This window comes from Aptenodytes forsteri, unplaced genomic scaffold (assembly GCF_000699145.1).
Source record: "Aptenodytes forsteri isolate BGI_AS27 unplaced genomic scaffold, ASM69914v1 Scaffold6, whole genome shotgun sequence".
In the NCBI taxonomy this organism is placed as follows: Eukaryota; Metazoa; Chordata; class Aves; order Sphenisciformes; family Spheniscidae; genus Aptenodytes; species Aptenodytes forsteri.
Genome location: NW_008795709.1, coordinates 2,969,409 through 2,984,585, shown reverse-complemented (window position 1 = coordinate 2,984,585; position 15,177 = coordinate 2,969,409).

Sequence of the window (15,177 nt, the reverse complement as noted above, 5' to 3'; positions counted from 1 at the left end):
AAGCTTACTTGCTGATCACAGAAAATGGGTAAAATCAACTTTTGTAGGACTCAGGGTGGGGGAACGACACCACACACACACACACTGCCCAAGATCAGAATCAAAAAATAAAAAGCCTTGGGGGTTTAGTTTGGTTGTTGGGTTTTTTCCTGGTTGATCAAACAAGGCTTTTTAAAACAGAGAAATCTGTGAAAAAATAAGTGTTTTCTCCATAGAGGTAGAGTACTGAAAAGCAATCAAACCGAAGTTGCTGATTGTCAGTACAAGCATTTTTTAATCTTTTCTGTAACATTCCTATAACCAAAGCACAAGTCTCATCAGCCAGAAAGGGGTAACGATTTGATTCTTGGTCTTGCTTAAACAGCTAGAGTACAACAAATCCTCCACAAAACAGGTGCTTCCATCATTTAATTATTCTTAGCCTGAAAATGCATTCTAGTTTGAACATAAACATTGAGTTAAATGTAGAAAAAATATTACATAACACAAGCGCGCTGCCTGCTTTAGCTCTCCAGCTAGATAACTGTTTTCAGGAAAGCTAACGTAACAGCACAAGAATAATAAAACCTTTTCGTTGACATTTCCACAGCTACTCATCGGAACCTCCCTTTAAACTGCTGCATTCTTACATGGTGCAGCAGATTATAATTGAAGAAAAAGTACTGGAAAATAAGATTAAGATACCATACCATTATTCCCTGATATTAAGTTATATTTGAATGCAACCGATTCACTGGCAGAACAGTTACACAGAAATCTATTTAATGAGCACCTCTATCCTACATACTGTATTCTGCAACAGCAGAATACCATTTTTATCCCTGCTGCTACATGAGTGGGGCATACATCAGAGTAGACAGAGTTTAAAAAGTAATATGGTATAAGGTTAAGGTTTAAATTAACCCTGGAAATTTTAAGGACAAATACATGCCACTGTTGTGCAGTTTATTCAGCTCAATACCTTCTATTGATGTATTTTGTGTCCAACTTCATGTTGTGTACAAAGAGCCTGCTTGGCTCTTGCTGCAAGATATAGTTATAGTTTCCAGACAAGCAGATCCTAAAGTTCAGATCATCTTTACACCCATTAATTTTGGTGAAGTTAACTGTGATTTCATATTCTAGCTACAGATTTTTACAGTAAAATTTTTGCTCACATTTAGCATATTGCTCAACTACGCTGCATTGAGAGATTTCTAAGCATTCATTATCCTCCCCACAGACCTACAGGGTTTGACAGATTAAAATATGATGCAAGTAAAAGCCGTGCACCCTCATAAATAACTCTACATCGAGTGGTTCTTCTGGTATTAAAATAGTGGGTACTGAGTAAAGACTGAGTATGCCCCCCTCTATCTTGGTAACTGGAAAATGTAGGTATTTCCACCACCACCACCCAGAACCTCTTAAGAAAAAAAATGAAACTTGTTGAAATACACTCTGAATAAATTTTAACTAAAATATTTTCTTGCACAAATAACTGTGAAACAATTTGTAAAATACTGCTTAAAAACATTATAATTGCTGTATTTCAATTTTAGTATGCCCCCCTCTATCTTGGTAACTGGAAAATGTAGGTATTTCCACCACCACCACCCAGAACCTCTTAAGAAAAAAAATGAAACTTGTTGAAATACACTCTGAATAAATTTTAACTAAAATATTTTCTTGCACAAATAACTGTGAAACAATTTGTAAAATACTGCTTAAAAACATTATAATTGCTGTATTTCAATTTTATAAAACACCTGTTACAATTAATATGCACCTCAGATGAAGATACTGTAATTCAAGCTTATAACTTTAGGCAATTATAGTTATGTATATAAAGTAGGTATATATTCTACAATCAAAAATCATCATTTGTGTTTAAGACTGTACTGTGTTAATTACATACACATATATGCCACTCCTGTATCTTCAAGCTTTTTTCACTCAAAACACGCTTTTCTTCTATGACAATATATTATTTTATTAATTATTTTATTATTATTTTATTATTATTATTATTATTAAGTCCTCTATCAGTAGTTTACTTTTTAGATTGAGAAAGGAATATCATGGGGCTAGTATGAGCTGGCATGGATAGGTCAGAAGCAAGAGGATCCTCGGGGAATGACAGCATCTCTGCACTGCCGGCTTTCCTGGAGAACTTCTCTCCTTGCTCACAGCAGGAATACACCTGAATGTCTCTGTAATACCCAAGATACCATGCTGTTAGCTGGGGCACCTCAGTCCTCCTTTAGCTACTGGTTAATGAGAATTAGCTGACAGTTGATGGAATTATATACTGTTCAAGTCCTCTTGTAAGAACCTTACTTTTGATCCTTCTCGGTTTATAGTTCCATTAATCTATAGTAAATTAATTCCATAGTAAACCATTTTAGTCTTTGTGTTTAGAAAAGATGCAAAAGTCCTCAGGACTAGAAATTGGTGATAAGAGATAGAGGGTCTCAACAGGCTTTAAATCATGGTTTCCAAAAGTGCCCGCCCAAACAGCTATGTATGGAGACTCAAATTTTGTTATTCAGTCCCCACTCTAATGTCCTATTCAAATGATCCTCCATGAACAAAATTTTGTAAAATTTCTCCTGTAAATTAACTCTTTAACACAATGAAGCTATTATAATGCTTTATATCCCTCCATGGGATTTTAGCACACCACACAACTATTGCTAAGTACCTGCAGTGCAGAAAAGTAAAATTGCTCATAGTACTTTCAAAGGTGGCAACTGAAATATGAAAAATAGTTCATTAAATAGCTTTTAATCAGATTAAAACTGTTCAGCAAAGGAATGTCTTCTGTCCATAACTCACTGACTCTATATACTAATTGTTCTCTTTCCTGAAATAATATCAGGTAAAAGTTGCACTTAATTCTTGGACAAAACCTTCAAAGAGTGAGGTGAAGATAAATCACTTACAAACAGCGTTTATAAAACCAGTCCCAGTGAGGCTTCTTTGTTTATTGAAAGGCTGTTAGAAAATGTATTACCAATTTGATAAACTGTACTTACCCAAAATAAATCTAAGCCATTTCTGGACCACCACAATTCATCAAGTTAACTTATTACATTGGAATGGAAGAATTTCTTAATTCCTTCCCCAGTAATTTATTTAAAATGAAAGCGAAAAGAAATCACAAATTAATCATCCTTTTCAATTATTTCCTTCCCAACTTAGTGTGACTGCTAATCTTCAAGATTTTGTTCCTACTAGTACAACATAAGACTGCTCAGTGAAGTCCACTGAGCATCCAATTTAGTACCACGTTTTGGTTAGTGATATAGCTGCTGTCCTGACATTTCCAGTCTTCAGAATGGTTACAAGAATCAAATTGAACTGGCAAGGACTAAGTTGTGAAGTCAAAACTTGAGTCATCTCTGATGACCAATCAGTAGTCAAGTGCTAAGCTTGTATTCAAACCACTTTATCTTTCTTCTCTACCATTACTGAAAACTACTTCAACAATCTGTAGTTTGATGCTTCAATGAACTAAACGCATTTGTAGGGGTATTTCACTTGGCAAGCAATGGAGACATTTTTAGATTTTTATCATCTTGTTAGACTCTCTTCCTAGTCCCCAGAGGTGGCAATTCAATAACTGCAGGATTAATCCAGAAAAAAGCAGTCAGAGGCTAAAACCCACTTGAGAGTTTTTTAATGAATTTAAGGAAAGCTAACCAGGCAAGCCAGACGGGTGTGCAACTTATCAATGACTTACCAAGTTTTCATGGTGCAGTAGTTCTTGCTGATCTAGTTAGGCACTACATCCACACTTTAGGAAAGAGCTATGCTTGGATTTATAACAAACAAGACATACACTGGTCTCTGTCTTCATATTTTGATTTGCAATGGAGGTTGGGAAAAAAAAGTCTTCCCTTTCCAAGATGATTACTGTTTTGATCACCTTTCTTCTACAGACTGATGGGATATTCCTCTAATTAGCAAGGAAAACATAGTGCACTGCATACTTGGCTTTCAAGTGAGATGGCATTAAGCTTAAGACTTAACTTTGCAGTCCTTAAAAGGGTCAACACTGATAAAAAGGAAAATCTATTAGGAAAATGAGAAAGTATCAGCCATTTGTCCCAACATCCAAATAAAACAATGAATGTCTCCGTTTTTGCCTGCATGTCACCTGATCTCTTGAGCACAGGATGGCTGCACCAGCTGCTCGTCAGGGACACAGGTGGCTGCCAAGTCTTCAGTCAGCCCTGGCTGCTGCAGAATATAACAGGGACTCTTGAAGGGGCCGTATCCTGTCTGGGCAGGCAGAAATCTCTCTCCTTTCAGTGAGTTTGGCTCCATCAAGAAAGTATTTTTTAATGCATATAAAGGGATAAATTCACCCCACCCTAATGGGTTCACTTCCTTTCCTGCAATGCACTGGAGAAACAGCCAGGCCAGGCCTACCTGGAAATCATGGCTTTGTGGCCATTTCCCTGGCTGTGCTTCCCTGCATGCCTCCCTGCCCCTGCCCAGCTGGCTACCTCTGTTGCTGCCCACCTGCTGCATGGCCCAGAGGATACCTTCAACTATGCAGAATCACTCTCAGACAGAAGAATTAGAATTATTAATTTATAATTAATACTACTAATAATAACATAATTATTACTTTATAATTAAAGTTCAAACAAAGGAGCAAAATTAACCCAAGTCTATACAGACTCAAAACCAAGGATCTCTGAATAAAGTTCTCCCATAGCTATGACACCAGCCTTAAAGAAAAGTGCACTCCCAGCCTTTGCTTTGCTGATAAGCATACTATTGCTGCTTCATAGCCTGCCTACCACATGGCAAAGAGGAGTTCACATGTTACAGCTAGGGCACTGTGGTTGCAGGCTCCAACCTAATATACCCCTCTTTATAAAGAAAGAGAAAGTCCTCTGGTAATTCAAGCTCAGCACTGAATCCTACCCAGCACTATTTCAGGCAGACTGCCTGTATAATTAGCAAGGGCAGAGTGTAATCTAGCAGGCCTGGCGGGGAAAATGAGTTCCTGAAAACTCTTGAAGCTGGGCTTCAGTAAGCACCTCTTGCCATGGCAGTTAGTTTCCCACTTTAATTGCACAAACTTCACCATAACATTGGCTCCAAATTACAATAAATCATTAAGGCAAATAACATCTCAGCTATTTAATTGCTAGGGCCAGCCAGTCTGCGCTTTAAATATGGACCACGTTTCAGGTAATGCATATTCTTCCCAATACTGGACCACAAAGGTACATAATAACAAACTCCTGAGCACTCATTGGTGCTCATTTTATTCTGCAGTCTACAATCATGAAATCTAATCTGGGAGCACTTTATACTCTCTTTGTGTTCATTTTGGCTGGGAATAAATGGTGGTGTTAACTGAAAAATCCTCTCTTATCATCATCAAAATGAAGTACATTGGTTTAAGAAACATAGTCCAAACACAACCGCAATTCTCCTCAGCTCAAACTATACATCATTTAATTTCACTAAGCCATCTCAAAATACTTAAGCATGAATAACTCAGTGAGACAAACTGACTGTGTTTTGAGCACAGAAAATATTAAAACTGTTGTTGTATGTTCATGGTCAACCAAACAAAGAAGCATGCCTGGTGCTGGCTCTAGCCTGGTAGCAAGGTTACTATAACCTCTTTAGCCACCCAAAAGAGAAATTCTGTTCAAATTAAAAGGAAGGATAAGCATCTCAACCTCAAATTAAAAAAGCTATGTATCTGTACATAGTAACCTGTCAATAAAGAGCAGTGCTCTGCTCCAGAGCAAATAGCAGCACACCATGAAAACCTAGCAGAACTAGTTGCTTCTTAGTCAGAGACGCCAGAGCACGTACCCATCTCAGCCACACATTCACATCTGCCCACAAATATCACACCTATATTCCCCAGAAATGACCACACAAAGACAAAAAACCACAGTTAAGACGCTACATTTCACCAGCAGTATTACAACCTGGTGACACACTGGTAACTTAACACAGACATCTAAATAAGGCTGACAGGCTCAAAGTATAAAAAGCTACAATGTAGCTTTCACACCGTTTTAGCTTGAGCATTTTCTAAATAAATAAACAAACATATTTATTTCTTCAGACAATTTGTTCCCTTAAGAATTACCTCAATCTATTTAACAATAGTTGTTTAAAAATATTACAGTAATGTTGTTCATTTTAACTGAGACTTAAACATAGACATTGAATTAGATGTTAAATCTTTTAGATCTAATATCAAATAAGGATTACTTTCCCTCAAATTCTACCACATTGTGTTTTTATACTCTTTGAATACTTGTCTATGGCAACAAATGCACTATAGATGCTGTGTGTGTGGCTAGCCTGGGAATTAAAATACATTAAAAAAATGAGAAAAATTAAAATGTCAAATGCTTTTTGTAAAAGCAGAATGTACTTCTTGAGCCTTTTTTAAAGAATGAACTTTTCAATGATCTCTAGGATGAAGGGCTTCAAATTGCATAGACTCTCAACCACCCAAGGAAAAGCTGAGATACAAGAAAGTTTTCCTCTTTAGAAGGTAGCATGTAACACTTGCCACGACGGGGATTTTCAAAAGAAATCACCTCTCCAGTTCCCCTTTGTGCTCAGCTACATACAAGAAGCTATGAGGTATAGAACAGGGAATGCTAATCACATCATTAAGAAACTGCTTAATAAATATATGACCTATAAAGTTTCTACTTCCTGGGAAAATTAGGAGAGCAGTCTAGTATCCTCATGAACCAAAACAAGCCAGACCTTAAGACCCAAAGACTTGGCAATATCCTTTTAAAACTAGGATTAAGTTTTGCTAACAGAGAAAGGGTGAAGCAAGCTGTCATTATGTTTTAAATTACCCCCAATACAATAAATATTTGAGTAATTAATGGAACTTTGTTTCTGTGTGCAACAGTTCCTGACATTATCTAAATTTTTCAAAACAGTGTAATTTAATCATCTGGGAAACTCTGCTTGGCACTGGTGTATATGGTCTTACACAGAAGGCTGACAGCACTGGTTTGTAAGAAGAAAACTAGAAGCTGTAATAGGATTTCTCCCTTCCCCTGACAAGCTGTAGATGCAAGTTCAAGGTCCATAACTAAGATAAATATACAAGGCTCAGCTGTGCTCATCATGGCATTAATTTTGCATCAGTATAATTCCACACTCACTTAGACAGAACTCCTCCTGCTTTACACCATCTAAAACCACCACTAGGACCACAGAATAATAGTGGAACTATGCTTTTGTTTACGGTCTTTAAAAAAGCATCAGCTTAATAGTCAAATATTTATTTGAAATTATGTTAAAAAAACATTCTAGGTCCAAAAAATCACGTAAAGTATAAACAACTATAAGCCCAGCATTGATTTGCTTGACTGACACTTAATTTACAAATGCATAATTTATTTTCCTATGACCCCCTAACTTCCAAATATGCTCAAATTCTGATTCATAAAATGATTTCATTAATTTCAGTGAAATGAAACCTATATGAACTCTAAAGCATTTTGCCTTTCTGCATAATAAAAGCATTTTTGCCTTTTCCCTGGCTCCAGATTTTTAATCAGCATAATAACTGTATATGATGCATTCCTACTGCACTTTTTTCTTTCTAAATAGCAAAATCAGTTCTTACAACTGGAGAGCAAATAGCCCAGAATAAGGAAGGGATTCCAGTGGAAAAACAATCATTGAATCACATAAATAAAGGCCAAGGGTCCTTATCCATCATCCAGTTAATTTCCTTGCCCTTCAGCAAGTGAACTTTTTCCAACATATCATTTATAAATAACCAGAGGGTATCATCTTTGTTAGCAGCTCCATGCTTTAAGTGCATTCTATTTTAACTTAAAGTCTTCAATATGGATTAATATTTACTGTCTGATCTGAACATGTTCATATATACAAATACACATCCTAACCGAAGCCTGTAGAAGGTTTCATAATCAAGAGAAAAAGCCAACAAACAAACAGATATTAGAATACACAGTAAAGGTTAAAATGGACAGAAGTAAAATGGATCAAAAATGTAATAGCTCAAGCATTGCTCTTTAGTTAGATACTGCATACACAGGCAAACTAGAATGAGACAAAGATGGAAACTCCCTAGGTGCGTTTGCACCACCACTCAGGATCAGAGGACTAAAATACCGTGACAAGGACATAGCACTGATATACTGGCTGTAGATGCTGACTGAAGATGACTACAACCATGCCAGGTTATGTGCTCCCCATGGTAACAAAAGAGGAAACCAAGGGCACAGACCTATTCCTCACTTTTTCCCTAAATCTATTTTCCTGCACACCAATCCTCCCATTCGCAACAGGCAGCTGGGTCCTCCCCTCCTAGCTTATAAGAAAGGCAAGACTTTAGAAAAGCTCAGCACCTTCAGCAGCACGTATGGAGATGGTGACAACGCAGGGGTGAATTTTGCACAAGCAGCAGTAGAGAAGACAGGACAGTCCCTCCTCTTGCATAAAAGCCGGCTGTCAGAACAAAGACTAAAGCAACAAAAAAGTTAACCTTCCACCAAAACTTTACACAATAAAAACAGTATGTCTTCTTGCAAGGATTTTACTTTATACCAGACCTTAACAGCATGTGGCACATAAACAACAATCTGAGCAAGACCAAAGTCAGCCACTGATGCAAAACAGACCCCCTGCTTCTGTGCACAGGTTAGTCATGGACACAGACCTCATGCTTGAAGTGCAATTTGACATTGGTTTTACATTGCTGACCTTCCCACAAAAAGCACTGGAAATCTATGGATATAAAGCACTATAGGGACAAGGTATAATTTCAACAGTATTATAATCATAGCAGTAATAGTCAGAACTGATTCACATCAATGTGACTGACACTGACAGTCCTTTTAAGTTCCACAGTAAACCAAAAGTGGAAGGCATTGTATATGGAACAGAAAGAATATAAGGTTGGGATGATTCAACAGCATTTTTGAGTTATAATCACCAGTGGAGAAAGTCAGTAACCAGATCCTCCAAAAATGAGTGCAAAAATCTATGTAGGATAGAAATATCTGGATTCCTGAATGGTAGTTTTTTCTTTAATTTTGTTTCTCCTTTTACTTGAATTTGGCAAGTCCTCCTACCCTCTTGCTAGATTCCTCTACCAATAAAGTCACTGATGAATTCATGAAGGATTTACTAACAAATTAACTGAAGATTTTACAGAAATTTGCAAAGGAGGTTCTGCAAAAGAGCATTACTTCTACTTATGAGCACTCTGTCCACCTTCCATCAAACAGTTTGATGGAAGAAATAAACATTTATTCCCTTTAATTGTTCTTATCAATGCTTGTGCCCTCAAACCAGGATGCACCCCATACTGCCTGAATGTCTTCCTGAAAAGCTGACCACTTACCCCACTTTCTGGGGATAATTAAATATAAAAAGAAAAAAGCCAACAGGAAAGTAAGATTTGAATGACCTGGATCTGAGAAGTTTTCTCAGCTGAGAATACTTAATGTCAAGCTATTATACACACTGGCAAATGGGACTGGCAATGAGGACAGAAAAAAAATCAGAAACGGCACAGTCACCATCTTAAAAGCCAATTCTCAGCTCCCTAAAACTGTCAACACTTCTTACTTCAGTCTCACTCAGAATAGGTGTTGCTCCTTTTGTGCCAGTGTAACGCCTAACCACATCTTTCTGCATTTTCAAATTTTGGTTCAACATTTGATTTGAATTATTAGCTCCACTGCCAGCCTTCTTCATTCATAATTCACCCCCTACTGACAAGACTGAAGAAAAACATTTTAAAAAGAGCTAGACACTTACTGGTGTTTAGGATATTCAGATGAGATACAGAAGAGTCAGGTTCGAGAAGCAGGTCCTACAGTTATTTCATTATTTGCAAAGGAAGATAGCTCTACCAGGAGAGACTTCATGGTCAAGACAGATATTTTTCATGATCTAGCTAAGGCAACTCCTTGCACAGCTTGGTTATTCCTGCAAACCCAGCTATTACCATGTGTAATTTTCTCTGCATCTCACAAACTTCAAAGTCTGCCTTGAGGCTCAGAAAAGATGACTTCTGAATGTTAGCTGCAGCGACACTTCTTATTTACCCTCGCATTGGCTTAAACAGGACCAGATTTCATGCCAAGATTGCAATTCTCACTTGCTTTGCTTACACTTAATAATTGTTACCAGTGCAACTATATTAGCAAACACCACCACTGCAAGGTCTTAAAATGCACAAATCCTGAGACTTATCCCAAAATAATTTTTCCCAACAAGTCTTTTTAAGAAAAGGTGCTCAGCTCCATCTGCTGCCAGATTTAGATTAGTTCTCTCTGAGGCTGAGAACTGCACAAAGGGATGTATTTTCCATTTGTTAAACATCTTGTATGCATGCAAAAGGTAAAAGTCCAAACTGCTGCTATGTAGATACCTGTCAGAGTGAAAGGCATACCTCCTCCCCACAGGTCCATTAACACATCTCGTTACTGCCCTTAGCAGCAGCAGTACCCATCCTTGGAAGACCTGTCTTCAACTCAGAAGTAATTTATTGTATTTTGCCCTTGTTTGCTATGATAATTATAAACACAGAGGCCAAATGGCACTGAAGCTAGGCTGTCTAACAAGACTCAACTAACTATTTCAAACAGCTATGTAAAAATTACTGAAAAAAAATAAGCCAGTCTACTAAATATTAACATGCTCTCTCACTCTGACCTTGTAATACTATGAAAATCCACCCACTCATTACACTGTTATAAGTTACAAGATTTTTTAGAAATGGGTATTTTGCACCTGATGAGAAAAATTCTCTTAAAAAAGGAATAGCTTCATTTGTAATATGTTTTCTTTAATGAGTTTAGAGGTTCCTAAATATACATTCATTATTGCTTCTTCCTTTAGTATGCATTGTTTGGACTTATGAAATACATCTAATGAATAGCCAGAACAGTAAAGAGATATGCAAAATGCCATTAAAATATATTTAAAAATAAGCATTTACAATTATAAAATTCTAAATCAGACTTTCTGAAAAGAAATCTTGCAACATAAAGTATACACTTGCATAAAAAGATTTTAATCACCTGTCTGGTGTGACCTGTGTAACTAATACATGGCTTACCTATGTCAATGAAGCAGTAAGAATTGGTATCAATAAAACCTTTAAAAAACAAAACAACAAAAAACCCTAACACAAATTTTATACTCTATTCGTTTTTATAGGCCTGATTCTGATATTATTTTTACAAGTGTATTTTCTTTTATCTTAATGAAGCAAAGCTAGATTTACACTGGAGTAATTAAAAACAGAGCAGGGACTGTGTGCCTATAGACAGGGCTCTCTATGTACTTTGGTGGGGGTTTGCTCATTTAAGGACAAGTACAAAATGCTTTAATAGCATGGTAGTTTAGTGGAAAAAATAAAGCATTCTGAAACACTTTGGCTGTCAGTCACCTACCTTTGCTGTTTCTTCACTTCTACTCTCCCTGAGCCAGTAGCCATCAGAGAAGACACTGACTTTTCTTACACCCTCTCCTCTCAAACAAGATAAATTGAGAAATCTAGTTAGCAGAGAGGGCAAATCCAGGAGAAACACACTTTTTCCTCTTGAAATGCTGTACAGAATTTTTCACATGAATCAATCCAGGATAGATCTATTTTTCCAAAATAGGAGGGGATTTTGTTTGTTTGGGGTTTTTTGGGTTTATTTATTTAATTAAAATAAAAATTAAAACTGCATGGTTTGCAACCACCTTTCCAAAAGTCCTTTGCTGCCCTCATGTGTTTCACAGGAAAAGTAACTCTTGAAGTCTACATACAAAAGAAAATAGCTTCTCCAAGCAAAACAGCTTCTCCTGTTATGAACAAGACATAGCCCATGGAAATAATAACCAAAAAATAACTGAAAGTTTATCTCTTTCTTCCAGTAAAGCTAAGCTGACTGGTTTAGAATTTAATGATTATATAGTAAAAATAAGAAAATTTATTCAGTTTGAGATAATCATAATTTCCAAGCAATGGATTTGAAAGCTAGCAGGCCAATTTAGTGAAAGTTGATGTTAGCCTGATGGAAAATCCAAAACGTTTTATTTCAAAACTTACTTTTTGTTAAAGCTAATTTCAGCATCTTTCTGCTGCTTATACTTCTACTCTCCCTGAGCCAGTAGCCATCAGAGAAGACACTGACTTTTCTTACACCCTCTCCTCTCAAACAAGATAAATTGAGAAATCTAGTTAGCAGAGAGGGCAAATCCAGGAGAAACACACTTTTTCCTCTTGAAATGCTGTACAGAATTTTTCACATGAATCAATCCAGGATAGATCTATTTTCCCAAAATAGGAGGGGATTTTGTTTGTTTGGGGTTTTTTGGGTTTATTTATTTAATTAAAATAAAAATTAAAACTGCATGGTTTGCAACCACCTTTCCAAAAGTCCTTTGCTGCCCTCATGTGTTTCACAGGAAAAGTAACTCTTGAAGTCTACATACAAAATAAAATAGCTTCTCCAAGCAAAACAGCTTCTCCTGTTATGAACAAGACATAGCCCATGGAAATAATAACCAAAAAATAACTGAAAGTTTATCTCTTTCTTCCAGTAAAGCTAAGTTGACTGGTTTAGAATTTAATGATTATATAGTAAAAATAAGAAAATTTATTCAGTTTGAGATAATCATAATTTCCAAGCAATGGATTTGAAAGCTAGCAGGCCAATTTAGTGAAAGTTGATGTTAGCCTGATGGAAAATCCAAAACGTTTTATTTCAAAACTTACTTTTTGTTAAAGCTAATTTCAGCATCTTTCTGCTGCTTATACTGACTGGCAAAGTAACTTCTTTGCTGTTCCATTATACCACACTGAATAAAATCATGAGACTGTTGCATTAAGGCTTCTGTTACTCTCGCAATCAATGCATCCAAAGCTACATTTCCCATATCAAGCTTTCCTTTGACACTCCCGCCAGCCACTGCCCTGCACTTCTCCCGAGGGTCTCGGTGCCCAGAGTCACAGTTCGATGGATTTTGCCTCAGAGTTTGCCTGCTGAGGTTCAGACCATCCTTAAAAAGTTTTCACCGCTCACTTCTTATGTTACTGTCTTCATCCTATCCAGTCCCTATGCTGATCCCAGACCTCATTATGTCAACACGAGTTTGTAATAAGTTGTAATAACATCTCTTATGCCAATCCTGGTTCACAATAATAAAACATATCACAATAACCAATAAAAGCTGCTCTGCTAACAAACTCTTTCCTACTCTGGCTATAAGCCGTAAATAGCCCTCCTGTACTAAAATTGGCAACAGTTCAGCCGATCCCCCAACAGCCATTGCAGAGGAGGGGGAAGGCAAAGGCAGAGCTGGATCATGATCCCCACAGGTTTGTTCAACCCTGGACATGAGCTGTTTGGTGGGATCAGATAATAAACTTTTATTTATACTGCCAGGCTGTTCCTGATCTGCTGTGGTTGTTTTATCATTAAAACTGCCACCACATGAGTACCTTTAAACTACCTCAACTTCTCAGTAATGACAGTATCTTAACTTCTCTCTTCACTACAGAAATATGTAGAACTCCAGGCTATAAATCAGAAAAAAGAATTTCTTTCCATCATTAAGAAAAGCTACCTGCATGATAAGTTTTCTGCAAATAAACACAAGCGCTCCTTTATCAGTGGGGTGGACGGGAGGGAACTGTTGTCATCTCATGACTAGAGTACTGGGTTTTGTTCTCTCCCCTGACAGATAACAACTCCAGTATTGTAGTCTCACTCTAGAAAAGCTTTTTGCCATTGCTGTTTAGTTGCTCATTAAAAAAAAAAAACCACTAGTAAATGCAGCATAAGTACCGTCAACGTCAAAATACTTTTGCCATTCTAGTCACAGAAAATAGCAGAAGGCCATTTTCTGTGAAGGGGGGGGAGAGGGTTAAATGCTTACATAACACAGAGGACTCTGTGGTGCTGCTGATTAAAGTTATTTAAATCCTTCTCCAGTCACCAGTGGGGAGATACAGTCAAGCACTCAAATTGCTGAAGCTACCTGCCCCCGCCCCCCTCAAAGAGGGGTTACCGTCCCAGAGAGGAACACTACAAAAAAGCCAGTTCTCAGAAGTCAGCAAGCCCAGGCATTTGAACCCCATGAACCTCGGTGACAGGGCAGAGAGAGGCACAGGTCACCGAGCTACAGCCTACCAGCTGGGCCACCCTGACCCACCCTCCACAATCCTCAGCCATTAGTTTAATCCTTTGTCTTTTACTTTCCAAGACTGTATATACCTACTGATCTAGAAATTAAAAATACATGGATCTGCTGCATTTCATACAGTATAATTTCTCTTTCAAACTTGTATTATTGGATAAAATGCTGCATGGCGCAAAAAAAACATGCACTGGCACAATTCTGCACCTCACCCTTTACAAAGCACACACTCCGACACAAGTTTGCTGTTACATAACATAGCGATGGCAGCAAAACTTCACACCCTGTAACTTAAAATTTCAGCATGAGGAAAGCCTCATGTTTCCCAAACACAACACTGCAAGGTGTTGCTACTGGCACCACAGGACAGCACACCTGTGCCTTCACGTTGTGGTAACAAGGTAGTGGGGGGAAAAGCAACTGAAACATAGAGTAGGTTTAAACAAATATTCTACTTACACACACTGTGTAAAAACACCTGGTGACGGAAATAACAAAAAGGACTGTGTTAACTTATACCGGCCTAATAAAGTTTTAAATGCCAAGCACTAACCTGCTTGCTTGAATACCAGCACATGACTAGTCTCTAAGGAAACCAATGAGCCACCATAAGCACACACAGGCTTCTCAAATATTTTCCTCTAGCATAACCCAGTCACACTGGACACCAGAGGCTGCGGACACTGGCTGTGCAGCACAGGGTGGCTCTTCTCTCTCCACCAATGCCTTCCCTTGCTAAAGCCTATAAACGGTATTTCTGCTGCCCCGAAGAAGCAACTACGCCTCCTCTTTCCTACTGGCAGCACATTTTGCACGTACCAACTAACTTTCCTCTCAGTGAAGGCCGGGCATTAACCTTTAACCTCATCGTTAACTGAACGCTCAGCACCTCTTCTCCCCTCGTTTGCAGCCCTGCGCGCCCCGCGGCGCATCTCCTACACGGAAAGAGACCGCCCGAAACACAGGCTTTTTCCAGGCGCTGCCGGGCACCCCGAAACCCAG